Source organism: Rhinolophus sinicus, chromosome 16, assembly GCF_057876585.1.
Source record: "Rhinolophus sinicus isolate RSI-liver-muscle chromosome 16, RSI-T2T, whole genome shotgun sequence".
NCBI classification, from domain to species: domain Eukaryota; kingdom Metazoa; phylum Chordata; class Mammalia; order Chiroptera; family Rhinolophidae; genus Rhinolophus; species Rhinolophus sinicus.
The window spans coordinates 94595165-94610505 of record NC_142516.1 but is presented as its reverse complement, the minus strand read 5'-3'; the positions used below and the strand labels follow the sequence as shown (position 1 = coordinate 94610505).

At 42.0% G+C, this 15341-nt stretch overlaps 1 pseudogene; it reads right to left on the bottom strand.

Annotated features, from left to right (window-relative positions):
- Window positions 1-438: 438 nt before the first annotated feature.
- On the bottom strand, window positions 439-1883 carry LOC109449886 (elongation factor 1-alpha 1 pseudogene; annotated as a pseudogene).
- Between the last annotated feature and the right edge of the window lie 13458 nt (window positions 1884-15341).

The window sequence follows — 15341 nt, the reverse complement described above, 5'->3', positions numbered from 1 at the left end:
CTGTGCAAGCCTATGGATCTCTCTGGGTATGTATTAGGCTGCAGAGGATCCCGATCCCAGAAGACTCAATCGGTGCAAACCCAGCCAGACAGTTGAAGCCTTACAGGACTGAGATATGATTCCATGTAGCTTTTTCTACCAAGGTCACTATTCCAGAATCGTGTTGCTTACATTCTCAGCTGTGTGCTAGCTCCAGTTCTTTTTTTTTTCTTTTTTCTTTTTCTCATTAAACTTTGTTTTATTGGGTCTCAAAATTCTGTGACAGAGTTTTGGTCAAGTTGTTCCCATTAAAAAGCACTGATTTTAAAAACTAGTAACTTAAAAACTGCCACACACAAAAACCAAATGGTCTACAAAACATTTTCCTTTCCTTCTGAAGGTTTTACGATGCATTGTAATCGTTAACTAGTCTTTTACTATTACACTTAAATGGCCAATTGAGACCAACAGTTCTGAGATGTTCTTTCACCACTGATTAAGACTGGGGTGGCAGGTATTGGGGATAATGCTCATTTAGCCTTCTGAGCTTTCTGGGCAGACTTGGTGACCTTGCCAACTCCAGGTGCTTTCTTGTCCACTGTTTTGATGACACCCACAGCAACTGTCTGCCTCGAACAGCAAAACGACCCAAAGGAGGGTCATCAGAGAAGCTCTCAACACACATGGGCTTGCCAGGAACCATGTCAATGATGGCAGCATCACCAGATTTCAAAAACTTCAGGCCATCTTCCAGCTTTTTCCCTGAACGACAATCAATCTCCTTCAGCTCGGCAAATTTGCAAGCAATGTGACCTACGTGACAATCCAGTGTGTATCTGGCACTGATTTGGCCTGGGTGGTTCAGGATACCCACCTGAGCCTTGATGCCAGCTGCCTTCATTGATGGGTCATTAGTGCTGTCACCAGCCACATTGCTACGATGAACATCTTTGACAGGCATGTTCTTGACATTGAAGCCCACACTGTCCCCAGGAAGAACTTCACTCAGAGCCTCATGGTGCATTTCAACAGACTATACTTCAGTTGCAACACTGACCGGAGCAAAGGTGACCACCATACCGGGTCTGACAACACCCGTCTCCACTCGGCCCACAGGGACAGGACAAACACCACCAACTTTGTAGACATTCTGGAGGGCAAGACGCAAAGGCCTCTCAGCTGGACAAGTTGGCGGCAGGATGCAATCCAGAGCTTCAAGCAGCGTGGTTCCACTGGCATTGCCATCTTTATGGGTGACTTTCCATCCCTTGAACCAAGGCATGTTAGCTCTTGGCTCCAGCATGTTGTCACCAACCCAACCAGAAATTGGCACTAATGCTGCTGTGTCAGGGATGTAGCCAATTTTCTTAATGCAGGTGCTGACTTTCTTAATGATTTCCTCATATCTCTTCTGGCTGTAAGGCGGCTCAGTGGAACCCATTTTGTTAACACCCACAGTTAGCTGTTTCACACCCCGTGTGTAAGCCAGAAGGGCATGCTCACGGGTCTGCCCATTCGTGGGGACACCTGCTTCACATTCACCAACACCAACAGCAATTTTCAGGACAGCACAGTCAGCCTGAGATATGCCTGTAATCACATTTTTTATTAAAGTCTCTGTGTCCTGGGGCATCCATGATGGTCACATAATACTTGCTGGTCTAGAATTCCCCCAGGGAGATATCAGTGGTGATCCCACGCTCGTGTTCAGCTTTCAGTTTACCCAAGACCCAGACATACTGGAAGGAGCCCTTTCCCATCTCAGCAGCCTCCTTCTCAAATGTTTCGATGGTTCTTTTGTCGATCCCACCATATTTGTAGATCAGATGACCAGTCGTGGTAGACTTGCCAGAATCTACATGTTCAATGACAACGATGTTGATTTGTGTCTTTTCCTTTCCCATTTTGGGTTAGATTTAGCAGTGTTTTTCACTACACCTGTGTTCTAGAGGCAAACCCATGGCAAAAGAAAAGAAAACAAAAGCCTCCAGTTCTTACTTCAACCAGAGAGCTCTAGGACAAGTTACGCCACCTATAGCAATTATAATGGCGAGTGGACATCTCAGCAGTTCATATGTCAGGTGTACATACTTGACTTGGAACATACAAGGCAACCCAGAGAGATGCTGACCTTTCTGGGGCAACTTGTTTTCATTGGGGTCATATCTATATTCAGGTATTCATCGTTCATCCACTCATGCATTCCTTAAATATCTTCCTTGAGCCACAATTAGGTGCCAAAGCAAAAACTGACATCATCTCTACTTTCATAAAGCTTGCAAAGTATACAGAGAGACAATAAGCAAGTGAACAGATGAACAATGTCAGAAGGGAAAGGGCCCCACGTGGTGCCACGATAGCTTGAGGCACAGGGGAAGCTTGCCAAAGGTATCAATGTCATTTATTCTTTCCCATGGAATAAACAATGTAACTAAGTGTAGAGGCTTTACACATAACAGATAAATAGATAGCTAGATCGATCAATAGATAAATAGCACTACTACATGGTAGGTAATTTTCTAAACACTTTATATATAGTAACTAATTTGATCACTATTCCATGCAATTAAAGTGCTATCACGTAAAATGTAGATTTGTACATTAATACTAAATTAAATTTTAAAACGTAAATGTTGTATATTAAAATAAAATAGACATTAAAACTAAATGACAAACCATCTTAGTTTTCATGACAAAGTATATATAAGGCACTTCCCAAATGCATTACCACACCTGACTATAAATCACTCAGAGAAATACCCAGTTTGGCTGTAAAGAAGGAATGTCCCCAGGTAATCAGAGTATCCCTTAAGCCACCCCAGTGTCTTCTCCTCGCACAGCAGGAAGCCACCCACTAGCCCAGGAGTAAGGACACAGCTCACAATGTTACCTTCGGGATCCTGGCCACCAACTCCTTTGTGAATCCCCTGAGGCAGGCTTGGGATGGTAGTTCTGGCAACAGGTCCTAAGAGGTCGGGTCCAAAGTCCTGTCTTAAGCAGAAAGAAAAACATCTGATGCACCGATTTCCTAGCCACCCCCAATTTGTGCACAATTGCCTACTTTTTCAGCCCCCACCCCCATCTTACCACCCTCCTCAGCAACTTCACTTCCTTCCATAATTTCCTGGATTCCAGGCTGGGAGAAGGATATTTCCAACACTTGCATGCATGACACGGTATTTCTCAGGAGCTGAAATACTGCTCGTTTCCAACATCACTGTTTCCTTTCATGCCCACTGATACTATTTTCATCTGTATTACCAAAAACACAGGCATTTGTAGCCCTGACTTTAAAATAATCTGCTATTTATATTTCTTTGAGAAAACGTGCCCTTTGATCCAAATAAATGTGCAAATAAGTATTTGGAACAGAATTTGTTTGGAAGTTGGACTCCTACATGCATTTAAATGGACTTTTCTGGAAGTAAAAACAGGGTAGAGATGCATCTGCCATTACTGTTTCCCAGGAAACTCTGTTCAGTAAATTCCACAGTTACGTAAAGGACACCAGATTTTTTCTTCATATTGTGTAACTATGAGATGACTAAAATTTAATACTAACAGCTCTTAAAATTATTTGGAAAGTGATCAGTGGCATTATATTTAGGTCTTAGTGTGGGGACAGAGCCCCAGAAAGCAGTTTCCAGGCTCTCGGCCTCACATGGAAAGGTGCTGGCTCAGGTAGTAAATGGCCATCAATTGTGATTGGATGGCCATCAGCTGTGGCTAGTTGGCCGTCAGCTGTAACCAGTGAGCCATTGGCCACTAATATAACTGCTGTGGCTACACTGGCAGAAAAAATGGGGGCTAGCAAGAAGATGGTGGCTAAGCTAGCAAGAGCGGATTGCAGAGAGGCGGATGCCGGCAGCGAGAATATAGTGATATGACTCCCCTACTTATGGCTCCGTGGGTGTTCCTTTTTGGCCTCACCATGTCCTGTGTTCTTGTGCAGGGAGCAGGAGCAGAGACTCCCTGCACAACAAATGGCGCAGCGAGTAGGATCGCCCGCATGACAGGGAGTATGGAATCTTTGAAATTTATGCTATAGTATAAGTGCTATGTAGTTCAAAAGAAATTAGTAGTACATACAGTCTTTTAAAATTCAAGTCACTTGTATATGGGAATTATTTTGCATTAATTAATTTCTACTTAATTTTCTTTTAAGTGTCTTCCTGGGTCTATGTCAAGGATTTTAAATCATCTTGGGTTATCGAATGTTTTATAAGAGGGAAATATAGGTAGATTCCATTGGGAAATAGATACATTGAGGTTAAAAACAAAACAAAACAAAAAACACAACCCCTAAAAGCTCAGTGGCTTTAATATCAGCATTTTACAGCAACTTTAACAAATGGACTTCTTTGTGCTGTGAGTGAGTATACAGCGGCTTATTTTAAAATGCTATCTCAGATAAATAATTTGGAAGAACAAATTATTCTTGAGAAAATCAAGATTTGTGCTTTTTAAGATATACATGTGATCCAGCTTTCACATGTACTCAATCAAATATTTCAAGCAAAGTTTGATAGCACAGGAAAGTTCTGGTGGTTAAGAGGATAAAAATGCAGTGAGTGTTTAAAGACCCAAATCCGGTCCTATTGCCTGATAGTAGACAACTATCCAGGAAGTTTTCAGAGCATGGAAAAAACGACTCGACTGTTTCATTCTGACCCTTCCTACTCCTAACAGTTTGAATTCTGAGATGGAGAAGTGAAACGTGGGCAGAGAAAAAAGAAGAAAAACATACAGTTAACTTTCTTAAGAGCTCATAGTAATATATCTTTAATGGTAATATCGCTAAGTGCTAGAATTTAACAACCTTTGAAACTTAAACACACCTTCAAAATGTGTCAAGATTCAAAACCTCAGGTGTCAAGATTGACAGTTATACCGATATTTAAATGTATATGTACATATATACTTGTAAGTTATCAACCTTTCATACATTCTTCTTCATCTTGTAACTGATAACATCTAGTGCCTGATCAATTACTTTGTTTCTCAATAATTATTTCTGAAGTTAAATCAAAAAGGTTTGTGAACAGGACGCAGATTAGGATTTAGCTGAGATTACTTAGGAGGAAAATACTGCATATTATCCAAAGTTAAAATGTAGCAGATTAAAATTTCCCCAGACCAAGTATTTCATAGGAAACTTTCTCTTCCCAGAAAAGGAAAACACTTTGATTTCATCCCATTTAATAGAAATATTTCATACTCAGAGATGGAACATAAGCAGTATGATGAAAATTGCATTCTGTAAGCAAAAGAAAATACAGATTGAAACAGGACCAATACATATTTCACTGGGGAAAACTATGCTCTGTTTAGATATGAAATGGTTATTCTAAATTGGGAGTCTTCTACATATCCTAGTTCAATTCAAGTTCCTGCCTCCCCAGCAGCCCTAGCTCTGCTCCTAGGAACACCTTGGTGTGAAGTACCATATTTTGCCGAGTATAATGTACACTTTTTTGCCCAAATTTGTGAGGTAAAAATAAGGATGTACATTATACATGGGTAGTACTAATTCTGTATCTATATAAATGTTTTTAATTCTTTTATTTATGCTTATGAGTTAAAAGTGTAATCATAAATAAATAAACGCTAAAATTCCTTTATAATGCAAAAAAACAAGTACCTAAATATAAACAAATAAAAATTTGAATTAAAAAATTAAAATGAAAGATTAGTGAGCGCAGTGCTCATCACACCATCACGGGTTCGATTCCCACATGGGCCAGTGAGCTGCGCCTTCCACAATTAGATTGAAAACAACTTCACTTGGAGCTGAGCTGTGCTCTCTACAACTAGATTGAAAACAACGACTTGACTTGGAGCTGATGGGTCCTGGAAAAACACACTGTTCCCCAATATTCCCCACTAAAAATTGAAAATAAAAAGATGGTGCTTTTCCTAGGAGAAAATGTAGGGGCAAATTTTCTATAATTGGTCTTGGCAATGATTTCTTGAGCATGGCACCAAAAGCATAGCCACCCAAAGTCAAAATAGACACGTGGGACTACATCAAACTAAAAGCTTATGCACAGCAAAGGAAACCATCAACAAAGTGAACAGGCAGCCTATAGAACAGGTGAAAATATTTTTAAAACCTGTATCTTGTAAGGATAGATAAGGAATTCCTACAACTTAAAAGCAAAAGCAAACAAACAAGCCAATTAAACAATGGGTAAAGGACTTGAACAGACATCTCTCTAAAATGAACACACAGATGGCCAACAGGTATATGAAAAGATACTCATTATCACTAATCATCAGGGAAATGCAAATCAAAACCACAATGAGGTCTCACCTCACACCTATTAGGATGGCTATCATCAAAGAAACAAAAGATAACAAGTGTTGGCAAAGATGTGGAGAAAAGGGAACCCTCGTGCACTGTTGGTGGGAATGTAAAATGGTGCAGTTGCTATGGACAACAGTATGAGGTTCCTCAAGAAACTAAAACTAGAACTATTATACGATCCAGCAACCCCACTTCTGGGTATTTATCCAAAAGAATTGAAATCATGATCTTGAAGAGATATCTGCACTCCCATGTTTATAGTGGCATGATTCACAATTACCAAGATGTGGAAACAAGTGTCCATGTATGGTTAGATGTATTAAAAAATGTGACACACACACACACACACACACACACACACACACACACACAAATATTATCCAGCTTTAAAAAAGAAGGAAATTCTGCCATATGCAACAACATGGATGAACCTTGAGGTCATTGTGCTTTGTGAAATAAGCTAGTCACAGAAAGACAAAAACTGCATAATTCCACTTATAGGAAGTATTTAAAATAATCAAACTCATAGAATCAAAGAGTAGAATGGTGGTTGTCAAGGGCTGGAGGGAGGGGGAATGGGGAGTTTTTATACAATGAACTTGCAGTTTCAGTTACACGTGGTGAAGCTTAGAGACCAGCTGTACAACAAAGTGCTTATCGTTAACTATGTTGAATTGTACGTTAAAAATTTGTTAAGGGTGTAGATCTCATGTTAGGTGTTCTTACCACAATTAAAAAAAAAGAAAGAAAAGGTGCTATATGAAATGAGCATTTGGGTTTTCTTTAAATTATTCCTTTCAAAATATAATAAAACTTTCCTATCAGGGAGGCGGCGTAAATGACAAAAGTCACTCCGTCAATATCGCATTAATGATCTAAATCAGCATGAACTGTGGACCAGTTCATCTATTGGGGATCAACATGTTTTTCAGCCTAAAAATGGCGTTTAGTGTCGCACTGAACAATTTTTTAAAGAAGAATTCTTTCTCCCAGCATTTAAATTTATTCTCTATGTCAAACTTTTCTTTCAGCCAAATGAGTTTTTTATATTTTCTTACTTTTTAAAAATCTCAATCAAATAACATGTTCAGAAATATTACCTGTAATATAGTAATGAATAGGACGAAAGCATTGGCACCTGTGCTAAACTGCAGATAAAAATACCGAGGGAGAAGTGATCACATTGCTGTACTTGGCTGTGCTGTCCGTGAAAAGGAAAATACCGCTGTCAGTTAACATTCTGAACTCTAAAAATACTAATGGGAGACACAAAATGTCAGTTATAAATCCAAAGTAGATAAAACATTGTTATAAATACTGACTCTTTTCTAAAGGTATCCTGTCTTTTGTTGTTGTTGTTGCATTTTTTAAATTTTGTTTATTTTTTATTAGTTTCAGGTGTACAAAACAACGTAATGATTCTATCCCTCACAACGTGATAACCCCAATAAGTCTACTACCCATCTGACACCGTAGATAGCTACTACAATGCCATTGACTATATTCCCCATGCTGTACTTTAAATCCCGTGAATATATACAGAGGGCACCAAAAAAATGCCAAAAAAAAAAAGTATACACATTTTAAGAAAGGAAAAAATTGTAATACAATAAATGATGCTAGCATTCATTTGATTAATGCCGTCTTTTGAGCCGACGTCATATCATGTTTCCCCAAAAATAAGATCTAGCTGGACAACCAGCTCTAATGTGTCTTTTGGAGCAAAAATTAATATAAGACCCAGTATTATATTATATTATGTTATGTTATGTTATATTATATTATATTATATTATATTATATTATATTATATTATAAGACCCAGTCTTATATTATAGTAAAATAAGACCGGGTCTTATATCATAGTAAAATAAGACCGGGTCTTATACTAATGTTTGCTCCAAAAGACGCATTAGAGCTGAATGTCCGGCTAGGTTTTATTTTCGGGGAAACACGGTACTATACATTGTTACCGTATTTCAATTCAACTTCGAAAAGTAATACATAGATAACATCTCTTAAAATGTGTACTTTTTTGGCACTCCCAGGATATATGATATTTTGTATATACTGATATTAGATTAGATAATGTCCTCTGCTCTGTTTGGGAGGCTCCAGAATTACCATTTCCTAAGGAAGGAATGACGAGGGAGAAACTAGAGTGGACCACTAGGGTAGCTGTGAGCTCCCACTCAATCAACACATATTTATTGAGCACCTATAACATACAAGCCATTGTTTTTGACACTGTCATAGAGAGATAGACATGACAACTTCAGTGCAGCTTCCCATCCAGGGTGGAAAGAAAGCTTCCAGAGCCTCTTAGCTGAGCAGCCCATGCCAGGCTCTAGCAGCAGCTGACCATGACTGGATGTTGCAAACCTTTTGTTCTTTTCCATGCGGTCTCCCCACACCAGTCACATGACTAGGGAATGATGGGGCCTGAGCTTTACAGTCCTTTAGCCATGGTATTTCTAGAGCATCACCACAAAAAAGACCTACAATCTTAAAAAAATACATTGAAAAGCATCCAACTTCCATGTCACATAGGAAATATATCATAATATGTAGGTAAAAATTAATGGGCATACCCATCAAGCTGTTCAGATAATAACATATTTTTTTTAATGCAAAGACAAAAAAAAAAGCCTGTCTTCACATTGTAATTCATTGTGAGGTGATGCAAATAACGTGACTACTAGAAACAGTCAAAATCACTGATTATATAGAAGTTATAACACTGAGATTTTCTGATGCCTATAAGATTGTATAACTGAAATAACTGAAGAAAGAGAATGAGCAAATCGTAAGCATATCCTGAGTGTTATCAAGTCCCCCTGGCTTTTGGGGTGCCCAAGTGCTAACGGGCTATCTAGCATTGACCATCAAGTAGAACCAGAACCTCTCTCCACCCCCCAGAATACAGCTGACACAGGCTCTTTTGCGGTACAGGCTTTGATGAAGCCTTAGGACTAATAAAGGGAAATTAGAACAGAGCAGAGAACAAGTTGAAACTCAGTATCAGACATTGCTGCTCGAACAGTCCTCCAGCCATAGCTTTGCCCAGGGTCTGCCTGGATGTGTCTTTCCTAAGCCCCGATGTGTAGCACTGTCATTGAGAACCCTTATCTCCCCGAGAGGAGGGTCCTTGGGTCCTGTCTTGGATCCTCAAGTTATGAGCCCTGACCTCTTCTCTGGACCTGACCAAAAAAGTAAAATGAAACGAGACACTTACTAGTGTTCAGCAGAGGTGTCCTGCTGACGATGAAGGTGGCAGTAGCAGCCAACTGTCTCTTCAACTTCTCCACATACCCTCTGAGTGGTCATCCCTGGATTCTGTGGAAATAGATGAAGACCAGCCAAATGACAACAGGCAAAGGCCAATTGCGTTTTGGCAGAGACTGAAAGGCGGCAGAGGGGTGGGAAAGCTGGACAGTGGCAGGAAGGGAAGTCTCCAGGTGAGCCCTGACTGGGGGCTGTTGGCCCGGGGAAGCTGTAGGTGGGCTTACTAGAAGTGGGGGGTCCTGTGTGATTGTTAGGGGTGCTGATTTGGCTTTCTCTGGTTGGTCCTAAGCTGGAAGCAGGGACAAAAATTAGAGAAGCTGTCAGTTATGAATCGAGTCCTGGTCCTTTGGGGCTGATTGTCACAGGGGTTATTGTTTGGCTCCTGGAGTATCACTGGAGATAGTGATCTGACTTCCTGGACGTCTGACTGGCAGACAGCAGGCTGGCTTCCTGGGCTGATTGCTGCAGACTACAGTCAGAGTTGTATTCTGATATATGGCCTGGCCATTGCCTGTTTGTACATTCAGTTTGTATATTCAGTCTGGCTGAATGTACAGTCTGGCTCCCCATGGCTGGGATCAAGGACAAAGTCTTTTTTTTTTTAATCCCTTCCCCCTTTTCACCCAACTCCTCAGCCCCCCTCCCATCTGGCAACCATCAGTTTGTTCTCTGGATCTATGAGTCTGTTTCTAAGAACAGAGTCTTTAACAGAATTTATCTGAGCCGTCACCAACTGACCCCTTGTCTGGTCTTGGCTCCTGTCACTCCGTCCTTTCCTGTGAGGATCCAGACACTGAACCAGTCAGTGTCCCCTGAGAACACAGCCTGTTCACGACTTCTCCACAGGCCGCCTTGGCAAACTCTGCCTTGGATGTCACTGGCTGCTGCCCTCCTGGCCCTCCCGCTGTTCACTGCGGCCCTCTCACACTTGGCACTACCTCTACGCCAGCATCACCAGCCGCGGAGTGAGTCCTCAGTGCGCATGTCCAACCAGGCCATGCCCTAACTCCCTCCAGGCCAGGGATTGGTCTTACGATTTGTGTTTGGATCTGGCAAGTAGAAGTTGCTCAATAAGTTTTTGTTGAATTAATGAACGAACAAATACAACAAGTACTGCTAGGTACCCTGTCAAACTCGAGAGCGGGAGAAATCAAATAAACAATGGCTTGCTCTGTAAAGCTGTCTGCTGCAGATGGACAAAAGAATTTGACAGCTCTTTTACAAAACAAACAAACAACAATGAAAAAACAACTTTTATTTTTGTCCAACCCTTCCCGTCCCTCATCTCTCCTAGGCAAACTACACATATGTACACACACACTTTTAATTTCTTCCTGTTGTCACAAAAGAGGAGTCTTCTTCCCCCACATACACAAATGCCCAAGTTTGAGAGAAAGAACATCAGCTGGTGGAGGGATGTTCGTGCCCCACGTGCTGCAAAACAGCTGGCTTCTGAGTCACTGATCACCCCAGACTTGGGCGGTTTTCTTCCCTGTAGGAATCTGAAAAGGGAATATTTATTTTTTTTATTAGTTTCAGGTGTACAAAACAATATACTGATGAGAGATGTATGTACCTCACAAAGTGATCACCCCAATAAGTCTACTACCCCTCTGACATCATATGTAGTTATTACAACACCATTGACTATATTCCCTATGCTGTACTTTACATCCCCATGACTATTTTTTTAAATTATAGTTGACATTCAATATTGCTTTATATTAGTTTCAGGTGTATAGTGTAGTAGTTAGAGATCTATATAATTTATGAAGTGATTCCTCCCATAAGTCTGACACTGTACATAGTTTTTACCATATTATTGACTATATTCTCCAAGAAATCAGTGCTTCTTGGAACAGTTAGCTTCTCTTCCCTGCGTCTAAGTTTTTTAAGTGGAACATTACTTGCAGCAAACATGTGAACTGGACAAAGTGTCACATAAGCCCAGGCTGCAGAAGGTAACCTCTTGAACATACTGGGGAAGAAGAGACAAAGCTGCTTGTCAATCTTACGTGCTCCACCCCACAGCCCCCTGAGGACCCCTGACAGCCCTTCCACAGGATGCTACGACCCCTTGATGGGATGCAGTGTAGGACAATTGTGGGGCAGGCCACACTTCTAGACTGTCCTCTAGGAGACTTAAAAATGGCCATCCTTGTATTAGCCTGCAAGGGCCGCCATAAAAAAATGTCACAAATTATGTGGCTTAAATGATATAAATTTATTTTCTCACAGTTCTGGAGGCTAGAAGTCCCAGATGAAGGTGCTAGCAGGTTAGGTTTCTCCTGAGGCCGCTCTCCTTGCCTTGCAGATGGACACACCCTCTCGCTGTGTCCTCACGTGGTCTTTCCTCTGTAGACATACATCCCAGGTGGCTCTCTGTGGATTCTAATCTCTTCTTCTTATAAAGACATCAGTCATATCCAATTAAGGCTCACCCTAAAGGCCTCATTTTAACTTAATTACCTCTTTAAAGACCCTGTCTTCAAATAGGGTCACATTTTGAGGTTCTGGGGATTAAAACGTCACTATATGAATTTGGGGAGACACAGGATTCCGCCCACAACAACTCCCAAAGGGTCTTGCTCTCGGTCAGGTAGAGCAAAGGATTTCACTACTAACCAAGGTGCTCCTTCTCTGAATCAGGTGCATTTGAAGAAACTATTCTAACCCAAAGAATAGGAAGCTTCCCTCTCCAGCCCCCATATCCCCAGGTCCACTCTCCATCTCCTCTTCTCCCAGATCAGCTAGTGGGAAACAAACTGTAGGTTCCTGCATTGCCCTCTCTGAGATGAGGTTGGCTTACACATCTTTGGTCCCTGGACACCAGCACAGCTCCCGGCATCCTAAGAAATGAATTACAGAGGCAGCTTGTGGCAGGCCAACTGCATCCTGAAAGTGAGGAAAACTGCGGAGCGAGGGAGAACCAGAAGAGGGTGCCACACGGGAGTCAGAGAGGTGGACCAGAAAATAATCCACCATTCCCTCAGTATTCCAGTGACTTCCCTGGACAGAAATGTGCACTTCCAAGTTACAGCAAGTCACAAGGCAATTTCCAATTTGAAAATTTGTGGGAAAACAACAAAATGACTGACTTTTTATAATTCTCTTGCACTTACTTACAACCCATGATTCTCAAGATGTAGCATCTACATGTTTGACAAGAAAATGGTGTGAGCCTTTTCACATTCCAGGGCAAGCTAGCAGTGAACTTGCCCTGGACATATCTAATTGTGAGTCTCAGGACATAAGGTTGCCCACATCAACTCTTCAGAAGTGAATCTTCAAGAAAGATCTGACCTACAAGAGATGACAGCGGCCGAGTAGGCAGGTAGTTGTCTGAGGTGTGAGGCCTGAGTAAACTAATGAAGGAGAATGAAGACAGAAAGAGGGGCTGGCCAGTAAACTTTCTGAACTGAAATTCCACCTTTATAGTCAAGACTGGCACTGTTATTAGGGATATGTGTTTTCAGTGTTCTCTAGTCTATATGTTTCTCCTTTTACTTTAAACATGCTCTTCCCAGCCTCCCCTTTAAAGACTGCTATGTATTGAATTGTGTCCCCCCAAAAGATATGTTGATGTACTAACCCCTGATACCTGAGAATGTGACCTTATTTGGAAATAGGGTCTTTGCAGATGTCACCAAGTTAAGATGAGGTCATTAGGGTGGACCTGAATCCAACATGACTGGTGGCCTTATAAGAAGAGGAAAATGCCATGTAAAGACAAACACGCAAAAGAAGGCCATGTGATGATGGAGAGAGAAATTGGAGTGAAGTGTCTACAAGCCAAGGAACACCCACGATTGATGGCTAGCACCAGAAATTAGGAAGGGGTAAGATAGAATTCTACCCAGAATCTTAGGTGTAGCAGCACAGCCCTCCTGACACCTTGATCTCACACTTCCAGTCTCCAGAACTGACAGAATACATTTCTGCTGTTTTAATTTCTTTTTCTTTGTTATTTCAGCTTTATTACAGATCAAACTGCACTGTGGTAAGAAAGGCCCATGTGTTGTTGTTTTTTTTAAAACATTTGCTGCCATTCAGTGGAATTTTTTTTTTTTAATTGGGGAAGGGGAACAGGACTTTATTGGGGAACAGTGTGTACTTCCAGGACTTTTTTCCAAGTCAAGTTGTTGTCCTTTCAATCTTAGTTGTGGAGGGCGCAGCTCAGCTCCAGGTCCAGTTGCCGTTGCTAGTTGCAGGGGGCACAGCCCACCATCCCTTGCGGGAGTCGAACCGGCAGCCTTCGGAGTTAGGAGCATGGAGCTCTAACCACCTGAGCCACCGGGCCGGCACCCCACGTGGTTTTTAACTGAGAGAATTCCTAGTTTGTTGTACTTTGTTATAGCATCTTTGATAAACTGATACAAAGACAAACCTCGGGAAGCTGTTGTCTACACCAGCCAACTGTACTTCAACTCCCATTAACTCTTCAGCTCATTGAAATCTGGCTGCCACCATTCCACAGAAATTGCTTTACAAACGTCACCAATATCCTGCTCGTCAACAGCTCCAAAAGACTCTTCCCAGACCCTCTTGTCACTTCTTGGCAGCACTGTCTTCCTCTGTCCATCTGTTAAACACCTGGTCACCGATCAGAGCTGTGTCTTGGTTCCCGTCTTTTCTCACTGGAAGCTCACTCGGTGGGATACACAGGTGATAACCATAACCCCAACGATGAGAGAGGCCCAAACTCAGTATGTCTGAAATCCAACTCACCCAAAACCTATTCAACCTTACATTTTCTGTATGTCAAGAAGTGGTTTTATAATCTACCCTGCTGCCCTAGCCAGAAACTGAAGTAACATCCTCCAGCTGACTCTTTCCCGCTACATCCAATTGATAAACAATTTCCTCCTAGTTTCCTTATTCTCCACCATTGCCCAAAGGCTAGTGCCAGCCACTTTTGTTTCTCAGCTGCCTTGCTGTAATATCCTCCTGCCTGTAGTTACGCCCTACTTCACAATGCTATTTCTTTCTAAAATACCCTGTGGGGACAGAGCCCCAGAAAGCAGTTTCCAGGCTCTCGGCCTCACATAGAAAGGTGCTGGCTCAGGTAGTAAATGGCCATCAACTGTGATTGCATGGCCATCAGCTGTGGCTAGTTGGCCGTCAGCTGTAACCAGTGAGCCATTGGCCACTAATATAACTGCTGTGACTAGGCTAGCAGCAAATGGGGGTTAGCAAGAAGATGGTGGCTGAGCCTGCAAGCGGCGCAGTGAGGGTTGCGAATTGTGTGGCTCCTGCTTCCTGTTTCTCCAACCCAGCCACCAGCGAGAATATAATAATACGACTCCCCTACCTATGGCTCCGTGGGTGTTCCTTTTTGGCCTCACCATGTCCTGCGTTCTTATGTGGGGAGAGGGAGCAGAGACCCCGCAGGCCGCCCCGCACAACATACCCTATGATGATGTTAAACACAAGCTTAAAATCATTACTGCCTTTAAAACAAAGCCCAAGTATTTTAGGAGTGTTCCGTTGTCTGACCCCGGCTTACCTATCTAGTCCTACTCCTTCACCCTCTACGAGTATGTTCCAACCCAATTGGACAACTTGCAGCTCCCCACACACCCTGTTTACTTCTTTGCCTATAAGCTCTGGCACATACTACTTCCCTAGACTGAGAATCCCAGGAGGAAAAGAACCAAGTGTAACTCATCACCCCATCTCCAGGGCCGTGCACTGTGCCTGAAAGCTCAGTACTTACCAACATGGGAAGGAGCACACCTTCTTTTGTAGGCGTTCTGTCTTGGGGCCTTCTC